This window comes from Castor canadensis, chromosome 13 (assembly GCF_047511655.1).
Source record: "Castor canadensis chromosome 13, mCasCan1.hap1v2, whole genome shotgun sequence".
Classification (NCBI taxonomy): domain Eukaryota; kingdom Metazoa; phylum Chordata; class Mammalia; order Rodentia; family Castoridae; genus Castor; species Castor canadensis.
In genome coordinates, this window is record NC_133398.1 from 101,867,390 (window position 1) to 101,882,816 (window position 15,427).

The 15,427-nt window shown below is 38.3% G+C and overlaps 1 long non-coding RNA gene across 1 annotated transcript; it reads left to right on the forward strand.

The window, feature by feature from the left end:
• The first annotated feature begins 5 nt into the window (after positions 1-5).
• LOC141415540 (uncharacterized) lies at positions 6-13,033 on the forward strand. Its single transcript, XR_012440509.1, has 4 exons — positions 6-10,558; positions 10,653-10,711; positions 12,178-12,271; positions 12,405-13,033. It is a non-coding gene; the product is annotated as an uncharacterized lncRNA (long non-coding RNA).
• Positions 13,034-15,427: the final 2,394 nt, after the last annotated feature.

Below are 15,427 nucleotides of genomic sequence, written 5' to 3' on the forward strand. Positions count from 1 at the left end.
TATATTACTAATGATTACATTATTATTAATGTAAGTTCATAGAATAAGTTTGGTAGTGTTCCTTTCTTTTCTATTTCCTTGAAACTTTGAGGATTATTGGTACTCTTGCTTCTTTAAAAGTTTAATAATATGTGGCTGTGGATCCATCCTGTCCTGGACTCTTATTTGTAGAAAGTCTCTTTATTACTGCTTCAATGTCATTGCTTGTTGTAGATCTATTTACATGGCTAGTATCTTTTTGCTTCAGTTTCATTGGTTACATGCATGTAGAAATTTATCCATTTTATGTGGATTTTCTCATTTACTTCATTATAAGTTTTCAAAGTTCTGCACAGTGATCCTCTGGATTTCATTAGTATTTGTGTTCATGTCCCCTTTTTCATCTCTGATTTTCTTAATCTGTGTCTTTTTCTTCCTGTTTTGTCATGTTGTCTAGTGGATTGTTCTACCTCATTAATCTATTCAGAAAAATAGCTTTTTCTTTCTTTGATTCTTAGTCTAGTGGTTGTTTTGTTTTGTTTTGTTTTTTGTCTCGATCTCACTGATCTCAGCTCTGAGCTTTGTTATTTCTCTCCATCTGCTGTTTTGTGTTTGGTTTGTTCTTGTTTTTCTAGAATCTTAAGGTACATCTTTAGGTTGTTTGAGAAGTAAGTATCTGTCTCTTTTTTAATGTAGGCATTTATAGCTATAAATTTTCCCTTTAACACAGCTTTTGTTGTGTCCCAGATTGTGGTAGGTTGCATTTTCATTTTTTTTTTTGATTCTAGGAACTTTTTTATTTTTTCCCTTATTCCTTCAGTCACCCACTGGTCATTCATCAGTGTGTTGTTCAAGTAATTTCTGTGTTTAAATATTTTCTGTGGTTTCTTTTGTTGTGAGGTCTAGTCTTTTTCTGATGTGATCTGATATGATACAGATGGTTATCTCAATTTCTTGAATTTGTTGATACTTGCTTTAAGTCTTAAAATATGATCTATTTTGGAGAACATTCCATGAGCTACAGAAAAGAATGTGTATTGCCTGGTTATTGGGTGAAATACTCTGTAGATTTCTATTATGTCCATTTGGTCTAACGTGTAGTAGCTCTGAAATTTCTTTGTCTATCTTTTGCCTGGATGACCTATCTATTGGTGACAGTGGAGTAATCAGGTCTCCCACAATCACTGTTAGTGTCTACCTGTGCTCTTAGTCCATTAGAGTTTTCTTAATGTAGATGTGTGCCTCTATGCTTGGTGCATAAATGTTAAGAATTGATATTTTTCTTGATTAATTGGGTTCTTTAATTAATATGAAGTGACCTTCATTATCTCGCTGACTGATTTCAGTCTGAGGTCCACATTGTCAGATATTGAGCATAGCTACTCCTGCTTGTTTATGTGGTCTATTTGCTTGGAAAAACTTTTCCACCACTTGACTTTAAGCTAGTGTTTAGTTATTTTCATTAGAGTGAGTCTGTTGTAAGCAACATATGGTTGGGTCTTGTTTTTTTAGCCAGTTTGCTATCCCATGTCTTTTGATTGGAGCATTAAGGTCATTTATATTCAGTGTCAGTATTGTGAGTTGGGTAGTGTTTCTAGCCATTTTTATTCCCCTGTTGTTCACTTTTTACCTATTCTTTGTTCATTGGTCTGCATAGTCAAAAGGGTTTATTCTTCCTTGCATTTTCTTGTCTCACTCTAGTTTCTTCTTCTGTGTGTGAGTCCTTTAAGTATTTTCTGACTTGGTAGTCATGAATTCCTTTAGTTTTTCCTTGCTGTGAAAGGTTTTAATTTTTCCTTCAATTAGGAAGGATAGTTTTGCTGAATAGACTAGTCTAGGTTGACACTTTAGGACCTGAAATACATCTTTCCATGACCTTCTTGCATTTAAAGTTTGAGACAGAGGGTCAGGTCTACTGGGTTGTATGAGATGAGAAGTTTATGTAGCAGAAAGGGATGGTAGCTTGGGTATTAGAAGGGGATGATTAAGAAGACTGGGATGTGATGAGGAGAGTCAGTAGATATTGGGATAGGTGAGAACGGAGATATAACAACAGAGGAAATTAAACAGATGGACAGTTAGATATGGACACATTGATCTGGGGTTCATTTTAACCACTAATAGTATTGGTAGTGAAGAAGGATTGTGTGTGCATGAACAGTAAAAGGGAAAGTTAAGAGCCAGGGAGAGAGTGTGGTTATTGTTGGATGGAAAGTGTGGGATGGGAAGAGTGATTAAAAAAATGAGTAGAAGAAGAAGTGGTTTACGGTTAAAGACTGAAATGCTCTCCTGTGATGATGGCCCAAAGTGAGAATGGTGGAGGATAGAGCTTGAGAGAATACTGGGGTGCAAGAATGGATAACTGCTGTTTGAGTACACAGTGCAAAATTTTATAGGTAGATGAATATAAAATGTACATAGGCAGTCTTGTCTGCAATAAACACAAATTGTACATTAAAAGATTGCATATTTTCTAGTGCTCTTGAGAGCAACTTATGTTTACCCCCCCCCACTTCGTGATTGAGTCTTTCAGTCCACTAGATGGCAGTCTGACTGGTATCTATCTCTGGAGTGTGACTGATGTTGGGGAGAAGGGGGTGTTTGGAGATCTAAACTGGGTCTCTTGTCAATTTGCCAGTCTCATGCCATCATCTGTTGCAGCTTTCCCCTCTTCCAGTCCCAGTAGTTACAGTCTATAGTAATGCTCAGAGGCAGCTTTTGCTACATGACCTCACTAACAGAAGATTCCAGTGACTACAGTACCTTGGAGGGTTTCACTGCAAAGGGTCCTATGTTTGCCCATCTCAGGGAAAGTCCTCATTCACAGGTACCCATGTTGAGCATGTCAGGTTTTTCTCCTAGAGTTCCAGGAGCTTTCCTCAGAGTTAGGCACACTGTAAACCTTATACCATGTGCCATAGAAGATTCTTGTGGTGAAGATTACAGCTTTCCTCCCCTCAGTGGAGGAGCTCATGCTTGTTCCTGCTCTATATGGAGCATGGACTTTCCAATGAGCAGGTAGACAAGGTGGGGAGTGTTGGGCCTCCATGGGGAGGCAGACCTCCTGGCACCACTCACAGAGTAGCAGATTACTGCTTGGTGGAGGAACTGGTGGTCCTGCTGTTTGGCGGGAATGGGGTCCTGTGGGTTGGTGCAGTGGGAAGCACTAGGCCTCTGTGCACCATGAGGAGGCTAGCCTCCAGGCACCCTCAAAGTAGCAAAGAATGGAGCCTGGGATCTGCTTGTGTGTGACAGTGGGTTTCCCAGTGCTGAGTAGCAAGTTGCCAGATGCTTGTGGGGCAACAAATCCTGTGGGCTTGTGCCTTCTGGTACCTGTTAGGCAGTGGATGCTGGTATAAGGGTGCAGACTTTCAGGTGCTAAGCAGAGCAGTCACTATGGGTATGGGAGAACAAAGCTATTAGGGTCATGCCTTCTGGTGCCTGCAGAGCAGGCAGGGGCTCTCGGGTCTGCTTGTACAGAGGAACAGGTTTCCCCCAGCATTTCAGGGCATGGTGTGGTGGGTCATGGAGCAGGGGGGAGTGTGGACCTCAAAGACTCTGTGTGTGCTGGGAAGCAGGACTTACTATGGATCATGGAGGACTGGAACTGCATGGAGCCTTCAGAGGCATGGGATTGGGAGCACTGACCAGCGAATTGTTCTTTCATGTAATTAGTTGCTTCTCTGTTTTTGAATTTGAAGAGAGCTTTGCTTCTCACTGGTTATGGAACATTGTGGGTGTCCTTTGGGGTCCCCAATGTCTTTCTTCTTCAGGGTAGTTACGTGCCGCAGGGATTCAGGGATGTGAATAATCTGCCATCTTGCCCTGTCTCAAATTGTTACAAAAATATCTTGTATTCCACCAGTTCTCTGAGTTCAACAATTCTGTTTCAGTTCTTTGGATTCCACCATATTCCTGTGTTCTATATGTTTCTATTTCAGTAGATCTCTGTATTTCCCCTATTGTCAGTGTCTTTATTTCTACCATCTGTGTATTGCACCAAATTTCTGTAATCATTTTCCCATATTTTTAAAAATTTTTTACAGGCTCTTATTTACCTTCCAACATACCTTTGATTTTTAACTATTCCTGGTCTTCCAACAGATCTCTGCATTACACAAGTTTCCTGCATCCATCAAATCCTTGCATTCCAGCTGGTCTTTGTACTCCAATACACGTCTGCATTCCACTAGCCTGTTTTATGCCTTCTGATCACTGTGTTCACCCTGGTCTCTAGACAGAGCCAACACTTTGGATTTCAATAGATCATTGTTACCTGCAAGTCTTAAGTATTTCACCAGTTTTCTGTATTCTTCTAAGCCCAGATGCCACTTCACTTCTTTGTATTTGAAAAGTACCTATATTAATAATCCAGATCCCTGTATTTACCATTTTTCTGTATTCCACTAAATCTGTTTTTCATCATAACTCATATTTGTCCGGTATTTATATTCACCAGTTCTCTGTATTCAAACAGACTTCTGTATTACACAATTTCTGGGATTCCACTATACTTATTCCACCTGTCCCCTAAATTCAACCAGATCTTTGTGTTCCAACAGTTCTCTGTATACCACCATGTGCTGTATTATACTACATATCTGTATTCCTGCAGATGTATGTATTCCACTAGCTGCATTTTTCCCACCAGATTCCTGTATTCCACCAGATCTCTTTATTACATCATTTCTCCATAGGTTTCCATGTTTGTATTCTCTGTATCCAATCTGATTTCTATATTACAATAATTTACTATGTTCATTCAGTTCCCTGAGTACCACCCTATCCCTGTGTTCTAGCAAGTCATTGGATTCCACCATATCCCTCTATTTCACCATGTCTCTGTATTTCAGCAGTTATTCATATTTTTTCCTATTATCTTTATTCCACCAGTTGCCTTTATTTCAACTATTATGTGTCTGTATTCTACTAGATCTCTATATTTGACAATTTGGGTGTAACACCAGTCTCATGTATTCCACCAGTTGTTTATATTCATCCAGATTGCTGTATTACAACAATCACATATATTCTGCCACTTCCTGGTTGTCCACCAAATCCCTGTGTTCCACCAGTTCTCTGGATTCCATTAATTCTACATACTCCACAAGGTCCCTGTGTTCTACTAGATCTTGTGATCCACTCATTTTATGTATTCTACTTGGTCCCTAAATCTTACCAGTCCTTTATATTTCACCTATTGTGTTATATAAGTTCTCTGTCTTCCACCAGCACTCTGTATTTCACCAAAGTCTATACTATACCATCAATTTCCCATATTACTACTTGTATTCAACAAGTTCTCTGTGATATACAAGATTTCTCTATTAAAATAATTCCTGGGACTCTACCAATGTCTGAATTCCATCAATTTGCTGTGTGCCATCTGATCCCTGTGTTCCAGCCAGTTACTGGATACAACCAGTACTTGGGATTCCAACAGATCACTACTTTCTGCCTGTTCTCTATATACCACCAGTTTTCTATATTCTTCCAGATCTTGATATCACACCACTTCTCTGTATTTGAAAAACTATCCATATTCATCCAGTTCCCTGTACTCACCAATTCTCTCTATTCCACCAGACCTCTGTTATTCCATCATGTCCCCATATTTGGCAAGTATTTGTATCCACCAGTTCTCTGTATTCACACAGATTTCTGTATTACACAAATTCCAGAGACTCCACCAGACCCATGTATTCCATCAGTTCCCTGAATTCAACTAGATCCCTTTTTTCTTGCAGTTCTCTGTATTCTACCTCATGCTGCATTATACCACATCTCTGTATTTTCCCCAATTTGTATATTATGCCAGTTGCATGTATCCCACCAGTCTTGTATGTTCTACCAGATCAGTGTATGATATCATTTCCCTATATTTTCCCAATATTTGTATTCACCTATTCCCTGTATCCAACTAAATTTCTCTATTACAACATTTACCTGTGTTCCACTAGTTCCCTTATGTCAACCCGATCTCTGTTCCATCACTACTCTGGATTCCACCATATTCCAGTATCCCACCATGTCTCTGTACTTCTGCTATTATCTGTATTTCACCAGTTGACTGCTTTCAACTGCCTGTGTATGCCACAGATATGTAATCCATCATTTTCCCATATTTTTTGAACTCTTGGATTCAGCATCTTATTTCTCTTCAAATATATTTTTGTATTCTAATAATTTCTGGTCTTCCAACAGAACTCTGGATAATACAAGTTCCCTGCATTCCATCAGATCCTTATGTTCTAGCTCTTCTTTGTATTCCACCAAATGTCTGCATTGTATCAGTTTGCTGTATGCCATCTGATCACTGTGTTCCAGCTGGTCTCTGGACACAACAAGTTCTTTGGATTCCAACAGATTGTTGCCTTCCTCAAGATTTCTGAATTCCACCAGTTCTCTGTATTCTTCAAGATCCCAACATCACCCCACTTCTCTATATATGAAAAGTTACCAGTATTCCTTCAGGGCCCTGTATTCACCAGTTCTCTATTCCACCAGATCGCTGTATTCATTCATTTCCAAATATGTGTCTAATTTTTGTAACTTTATTTTTGCTTGTTCTCTGTATTCAGCTATATTTCTGTATTACAACAATTCCCTGTATTTCATAAATTTTCTGTATTCCACCAGATATCTACAATCCAGGATTTTCTCATATTTTTAAATTTTTTCTGGATTCAGCTTGATTCTCTGTCTTCCACCATATTTCTGTATTCCATCAATTCTACAGAACTCTGTAACCTACAAGTTCCCAGCCATTCTTTGTATTCCACCAGTTGTCTATATTCCACCAGTTGCCTGTATCCCATAAGTTCCCTATGTTACACCAGATCTCAGTATTCCATCATTTCCCTTTATTTTTCCACTTTTGTGTTTTCAGATCTCTTTTTTCCACTTTTATGTTTACTTTCCTTCTTTTCAGTCTTTTGAGGTAGGAATTTAGCTCACTGATTAACATATTTTCTCATTTCTAATGTAAGCATTTAGTGCTATAAATTTCTCTCTCAACACCACATTAGCTGAAACCCACAGATTTGTTTTTGTTTCTTTCTGTTTTTTGAGACAGAGTCTTGCTGTGAAACCCAGGCCAGTCTCAAAAGTGTAATCCTCCTGCCTCAGCCTCCCTAGTACAGGGGTAACAAGTTTGTGCCACCACATCTGCCTATTGCAGCCCACAAATTTTGATAGGTTGTAGTTTTAATTTTATTAATAACATTTTGGAACTTCCTCTTTGACCCATGGATTACTTAGATAGAAACATATTTAATTTCTAAGTGTTTGGAGACTTGTTCTATCATTTTTCAGTTTCTCATTTGATTCCATTATAGTCAGAGAAAATATTTTGCATGATTTCAATCATTTTAAATTGGTCAACATTTATTGAATAACCTAGGATATTGAATAGAATGTGCATTTCTGAGAAATCTATAAATGTCAGTTAGATTTAGTTGATTGATGGTATTGTTTGTTCTTTTGTATACCTGACACCTGGGTTTGAGTAATTTTATCTATTAGGGTGAACATAAAGACTGCCATTTTAGACAATATCCCCTTCCCCTTGTATGCAGCTTGCTGGAAACACCCCACCACTTACTGGAAAAATCACATCTGGCCCCAAAGAATGAGAAATCCACCTTATGCTATTGTCACCAGGGTCAAGAGTCAATTGAGCAACCAACTGACCTAATCACCACTTATCTCCTTTAGCTACCCCTAGCGATAAGCCCATCACAAAAATTTTCCTGGCCTAACTGGCTTCCCAGCACTTTCCCACTACCTCTCCCCCCCCCCCGCCACCAGTCTATAAGTGACAAGGGGCTCTATCTCTTGATGGAGACCCCTCCACGGATTTCTCCTCCCAAATATTAAGCCTTTTCTGACACTGAACTCCCAACTATCCTTCCATGCCTTTTTTCAGTCTAACATCTGGTACTGAAAGCTGGGGTGGTACTTGTAGACTCAACTCTCAGCTCTCTGCTCTTGTAACCTGTGAAGCAGTAGGCAGGAACAGCTCTTCTGGGCTAACTTCCAGACCCTGAGCAGAGACTAGAGTTGTCCTCTCCTGTCCCCTGCTGCTTCTCTCTCCCTTTTCATCACTTAATCACTCCCGCCCTTTCTTTGACAGCTCCATCAGGGACCACATCCCATTGCTGACCCCCATCCAACAACAACCTTCAATTTTGGTGAATTTTCCCCTTTCCGGGTTTCTCTTACATTGACTGTCAGAGTGCAGGACTCTTGTCTCAGGAGCCCCAGTGCTGGGCAAGACACTCCTTCCATCTACCAACTGGGTGGATTCGTGTGCTATTTTCTAGGAACACTTAGAAAAATTCAGGAGCACTGCCTCAGAGGCATATCATAGACTATCAGTTGGTAGAAAGGACACTCCTGCCCTCTGATATGTCTGTCCTACCAGATAGAAACACTATGGGGATTACTTACAGCCTTCTCTACAAAAATGGACCAAAATCCATTTGGTCCCAATATAAATTGGACAATAATAACCATTGACAAGAACATCTGCCACCTAGGGAGAATTCTAGCTGACTAGTCTGCTAGAAAAGAGAAAGACAGTGTCTAAGAGTGCACTCGGAATTAATGTAATTGTTTTTTGTGTTTCATTGTGTGAATTTTGTGTTTGTCAATTGTGTATCTATGATGATTGACTTATTAGAGACTAAAATCTAATAGCTTTGGCAACAGTCTTACTGGAGACAGAAACTGACTCAAAACACTTTCCTAGAGCTGACTCTTGCATTAGCTATCAAGCTGCCCAAAAGGAGTCCTAAAAGAACAGAATAGGACACATCTCAATCTGCTCCTAAAGTTTTGAAAAATAGTTGATCAATGTACTTATGGCCACTTAGCTAATTTTTACATGTTCTTGAGCTCTTGAATCTATGTAGACTAGAATTGACATGTGTGACGTGCCTAACTCTTTCAAATATGTGTGTATGTGAACATCTTTAGGATGATTCTTATTATACAGCTAATGTAAAGAAATTAAAGGCTTCTATTCTCTCCCCAACTCTTCTTCTGCTACAGTTAAGAAAAAACAGTTTTTCAATATTTTTATGTCAACCAGCTCTCACTAAAATACAAGCATTATATTATGGACAGTAACCTTGACCTGTTTCATCCTGTTATAAATGTAACTTACATTCAATTCTTTTATAATTGGATCTTTTAACAAATGTTTTTATAAATTGCTTATTATATAGGGAAACAGTTTTAGATTGCCTTTCTTCCTAGGCCTATATTAAAATATAAGACTAATAGAGTATTTTATTTAACAAAAGAAACAAAATGTTGTCTAAACTCAAAATTTTGTAAAAATCATTTCAAAGTATAAATTTAAAAGTCTAAAAGTTTATCAAAAGCTTATGTATGTGATTAAGTTGAATATAATTTAAAAATTACGAAAAAAATGTCTAAGGTCAAAATTTAGCGTACCTATTGAAACTAAAATTTTATTCTCTATGTCTATAATAACAAGGATATTTTAATATTGTTTGGCTCTGAGTAATATTTGCAAGAAACTGGCTTAAAGAATTTATAATTGCTCATGCTTTCTGTTGCTCTCAAATTTTTGATGACTTAGGAAACTAAATCAGAATTCATTTAAGTATCTGTTCATATAAAAGTCTTTTAAATGACCACCTTCTAACTGTGTAGTAAAACAACTATTATTCTAAGTAATTCTAAATCAATTCCCTTATATATTTGTGACTAAAAGTATGTCAAGTTATGTGTCTAGACTTTATCTAAATATCATACAAACATTTGCAGAGTTAAAAATGTGCCAGTTTAGTACATACACAGTGACCAGCTAAGACTCTTATTCAAATGCATGACATCTAAACCTTTAACATATAAAAATGGTCAAAACATTTGGCAGTTCTGCTGTTTGTAATCACTAACATTCAGAAAATACCCCACTATTTGGTCAATCTTACTATTTAAAACCTAGCCTATTTTTGTCTTAGCCAGATGAGGGTTACTGTATCTATGAGATGCATTTGTACATTAAGAAATAAGATTATTTGGGAATCACAAGCACTGTCCCCCTAATTTGTAAGAGATCTAAAGTTTTCACTTTTGTCAGTGCTGTATACCTATTATCTTACCTAGCCAAAATTCTAAATTTTACTCCAAGAAAAATGCTAAATTGGTATGTATTTCTAACATCCATGTAGCTAGTTGTTCCTGGCTCCTTTGTAATGTATTTATACTCCCCAAATATGTATAAGCCTTTTAAAATATAAAGCTTAGGAAGAAACCTTTTCCATATAGATGTTTCCCAAATTAAAACTGTCAGTGATGCTAGATTTTGTAGATTTGTTTCCATGTGTTACTAATTGTAGCCAGGAGTATTTAGTGTTGCTGTTGTAATGCTGTCGGTCATAATTATTTTCCTAAAATATTGTATGCTATAAAATAACTAGATGTTCTTATAATTGGTAAACTGCTTTTCAGTATTTTAACCATGGCTTTTCTAAGTCTTATCATTCTCAGTCGGGGTCCATCTCTGGAGCATTTGCAATCAAAAGCATGGAAATTACTCTAACAGGTACTTATTTGTCAGTCTTTTAAATATTTGCTTTTGTTAGCTTTTTGTATTTTCCTTGTGAAACTTTTAACTGTTATCTGTTGGCATTCTACAGCATTTTTTAAGACGTCAGGACATCATTTGTAGGACATACATAATTAAAAATGATGTCAGGTAAGTCTAATTCTTCTTAATCTTTTTTTGTTACTAACAATTTGGTCAGGCAGGTTTTACTGGCACCTGACCTGCCTATTGCTTTTCCTCCAACATAGGATCAGATCAGAACATCCAGGAAAAAGCTCCTCCTGGTGTCAAGGGACTTTTTCACTAACCAGATTGGTTAATTGGCAAAATCTTTTCCCCAGAAAAACCTCTTCAGAGACAAATAGTTTGGAGACAAGGGGAGAAAGCTGTCACAATCCAGATGGAGTCCCTGAGCCAGATCTCACGAAGTTACTAAAGTCAAGAGGTTTTAAAGAAGTGATCTATACATGGCTACTATACATCCAAGCCCTTGCAAGCACCTCTGACAGAAAGCAAATTCATATTTTTTGGCCAAGGCCAAGAAATAACTATTTCTGCTGGCTCCAACCATATCTTTTTAGTAGTCCATGCTCATAGAGTTATTTTAAAATGGATTTCCCTACACAGTTTATTTAACTGGGTGTCTTCTGACTTACACTACTTCTGTATTCTGCTTTATAATAATATTATATGTTTTAGACTTAAACAAGTACTTTTGACTTAGCTGTCAGTTATCTGTGTCTTTCTCCTGTACTAATTTATCACTGGTCAAAAATCTCTAAATGCCTCAAGATTAAAAAAAATTTTTCAATTGTAAAAAATTATAAGAGGTTCTTAAACTGGTTTTGCTGAAAAGCACTGACTCCTTACTCGGGCCCATAAATTAACTAAATGCAGGAAAAAGCCTAGCATCTTGGCCTCCATTTTGTGCCTCTTTTGCTCTGAGCCATTCTCTCCTGCAATCACCTTGGAATTAAGGAAGGACAGGAATGATCAATAACATCTTTAGAACAAGGGACTGAAGCTCTCCATAAGGAAAAGTGGAGACTTGCAGGACAGACTACCCCTCCAAATAAGGACAATTGCCAATGATGATGAGGCTGCACCCTGGAGCAGGATTAATTATCTCATAGAAGCAGATTGTTCCCCTGAAGTAATGACAGCAATAAGAACTTCTCTGGAACCCCTCTTAGAACCCTCAGACTGAGACAATGATCAATCAGAACACACCTGTGGTTGGGGGTGTTTAACTATGCACCCTTTTGTCCCCAGATCCCAGTTCTTTCATCTACATGATCCCTTATGCTTTTCAAGCCCCTCAGCCATATCCACTGATACCTCGCCAACAATGCCTGAGCTACTTTGTAGCCAAAGGCCAACCCTGGAGACAATGCTCAGATACCCTAACCTATATTTTCCTCACTCTCTTCAATAGCTCTCACCTAAAAACACTCATTGACCTCACCCAATTATCCTTTACCCCATAGTCAGGAGTTCACTCTGTGACCCAATACCTCCAAAATAAACTTAAGCCCTTGGCAGGAGAAGTCCTCTAAAACTGTTGAGTTTTTGATCTCCTGACTACTAAAACGGGGAGAGTGTGTCTTTTCTTACAGGAAGAATGATGCTTTTATGTCAACCAGTCCAGGATTGTTCACAATGCTGTTAAGAGACTTCAGGAATGTGCTACCAATCTCTGACAACAGACAGGTGGGGACAGTAGCCTTCCTGGGCTAAGTGAATGCCATGGGTCTTCCCTCTGCTGGGACCCCTTATTTTTTTCCTCATTTTGCTAACTATCAGACCTTGTCTCTTTCTAACACTTTCTTGTTTTGTTTCTCAGGGGCTCCAGGCTTTCTTCCAGGAACTACCGAAATGGAGATCAACTTGATCCTGTTTCTCCAATGGTCCTGCTGCATCCATCTAAAACAAGAAGACCTTGCCCCTTAAGAAACCTCAATGCCCCACCTCAGAAGGCAGTAGTAAAACAGAATATCGATGTCCCTTTTATATACATATACATTTTTTTTAATTTTAAAGGCAGGAATGTTAGGGTGAACAGAAGGACCACCTATTATGAACATACAGCCTTCCCCTTGTGGGGAGCTTACCTGGAAACACTCTACCACTTAACTGGAAAAATCACTCCTGGCCCCAAAGAATAACAGCAATTTACCTTATACCATTGCCACCAGGGGCAGAGTCAGTTGAGTAACCAACTGACCTAATCACCACTTATCTCCCTTAGCTGCCCCTAGCAACAAGCCCATCACAAAAATTTCCTAGCCTTTCCCACTACCCTCCCATAAATACTCCAGTCTGTAAACAGCAGTGGGCTGTAGCTCTCTTTATGGAGACCTCTCCACTGGTTTCTTCTCCTGAATAAAACCTATGCTGATGTTGAGCCTTCTCCACCTATCTTTCCATGCCTTATTTCACTTTAACAGTTTCAACTGCTGTACACTGGCATTGAAGTCCTCAACTATAATTCTAAATTTATCTATTTTCCTTTGTGTTTCTACCAGTTTTTGCTTCATGTATCTTAAAATTTTGTAGTGTGCTGCATATAGTTGTGATTGCTATATCATGGGGATTATCCCTTTATCTTTATGTAATGCTCCTTTTTGTTACTAATACTTTTTTCCCTAAGACGTTTGCTTTGATCTAACATCAATATAGTCAGTCCTGTGATTTTTCTAATTTATCTTTGCATGGGATATACTTTTTTATCCTTTTATTTTCTACCTATGTTACTTTTTAGTCATTTTCTCATAGACGGCATATAGTTGACAATCTCTATTAATTGGCATACTTATGTCAATTAAACTTAATTTGAGGGGTTGGGCTGTAGCTCAGTGGTAGAATGCTTGCCTAGCATGAAGGAAGCCATACACATACACATACACATACAAACACAGCTGTCTAAGAAAATGATCATTGATAAGACCAGACACAGTGGTGCATTGTAATCCCAGCTGCATGAAGCTTAGGCGGACAGTAGTTTGAGGCCAGCCCTGGAGAGAAAGTTAATGAGACCTCCCTCCCAACCATTAAGCCAGGCTTGTGGTCCCAACTGCATGGGAAGGTAGAAGGACCATTGTCCACAGCTCACCTGGATACACACATGAGAGTTCAAGCCTCAGTACCACTCAAACCCATGACACGTGTCATCATTTATGTTAGGACCTAGATCTGCCACTTTGTTGCTTGTTTTCTGTTTGTCTCCTTTGTTTGTCTTTCCTCTGATTTTTTTTCCCCTTGCTTTCTTGTAAGTTACTTGAACTTTTACTTGGAATTACATTTTTATTTATGTGTAACATTTTTTAGTGTCCTACTTTAATAATTTTGTTTGCGGTTGCTCTAGGTATCCCACATCCATGAATAATTTATGCAGCTCACTGGTGCTGATGTTTTGCCCCTTTGAGAGAAGCGTGGAATCCATGAGCAGGAAAAGAGGGCAATTTTTGTTTTTAAGAATTTTTTAATAACATCCTTAAGATGATGTGAGGAAAAACATGAGCCATTCCAGGTCTCCAATGGCCTGTGGGGAAAGGTGTGAAATCTGAGGGGACTCATACATATACTTATGCTATTTTCAGGTATCCTAAATCCATGCTGGGAGAAAATTTCCACAATTCCCTTTTTTTCTAGCTCTACAGCTAACAAAAGACTTGGAATTGAAAAGGAGCCCTCTGGACTGAATGAGGGGTTCAGAGGGAGTGAGTGAGAGAAGACATTTAACCTGAGATGTTCTAAATTAAGTTAAGCAGATTTAAGAATCCCAATCTTCCCCCAATTTCTATCTGCTTCAACTTGTCTATTACCATTTTCTGCCTTAATTTGCTAGGGCTACCATAACAAAATACCACAGGCCAGAGGCCTTAAACATCAGAAATTTGTTTTTTCACAGCTCTGGTGGTTGGCAGGACAAGATCCAGTTGTTTGCAGAGTTGCTTTCTCCCGAGGCCTCTCTCTTTGGTTCACTGATGGCTGTCTCCTCACTGTGTCCTCGTATGACCTGATGTTCTTTTCCTGTTTCATTTCTCTTATTTTCTTTTCTTTTTCCTTCCTTCCTTCCTTCTTTCTTTCCTTCCTTCCTTTCTTTTATGATGCTGGGGTCTGAAGACAGAGCCTTTCACATGTTAAGTAAGCACTCTATTACTGAGGTACATCCCCAGTCTTCTTCTTATATGAAGATGGACTGTGTTGAAAGGCCCTATCTCCAAATAGAATCAGAGTGGGAGTAGAGCTTCGACATATGAATTTGAGGGGACACAATTCAATCCATACCATTTTCTTTGCTTGAGGACCTTCCTTTAGCCAGTTTTTAAAGTAGACGTACAAGAAAAAAATTCAAAATTTTTCTTCATTTGAGAATGTCTTATGTCCCTTTCATTTTTAAGTGACAGTTTTGTTCAGTATTAGATTCACAGTTGATAGGTGTTTGGGGGTTTTTGTTTGTTTTGTTTTTCATCACTTAAAAAATATTTCACTAACTTCTGGTCTTGATGATTTCAGATGAGAAATCTATCCTTCAAATTGGTGTTTCTCTATGTGTAATGCATCATTTGTCTCAGACTTGTTTTTTTTGTTTTTGTTTTTTTTGTTTTGTTTTGCAGGACTGGGATTTGAACATGAAGCTTTAGTTTTTCAGAAGTTTAATTATGATGTGTTTGGTGTGGATTTCTTTGGTTTATCCTATTTGCATTTCATTCTACTTCTTGATTCCGAAGTCTTTCATCTCTGGTCAAATTTATGGTGCAGTCAAACATTATTTATTTGACTCCTTTCTAGCCCTAGTCCCACCCTCTTTTTACTTTCTCCTCCTGGAACTCTAATGATATGGAAACTGGAGTTTAAGGTGAA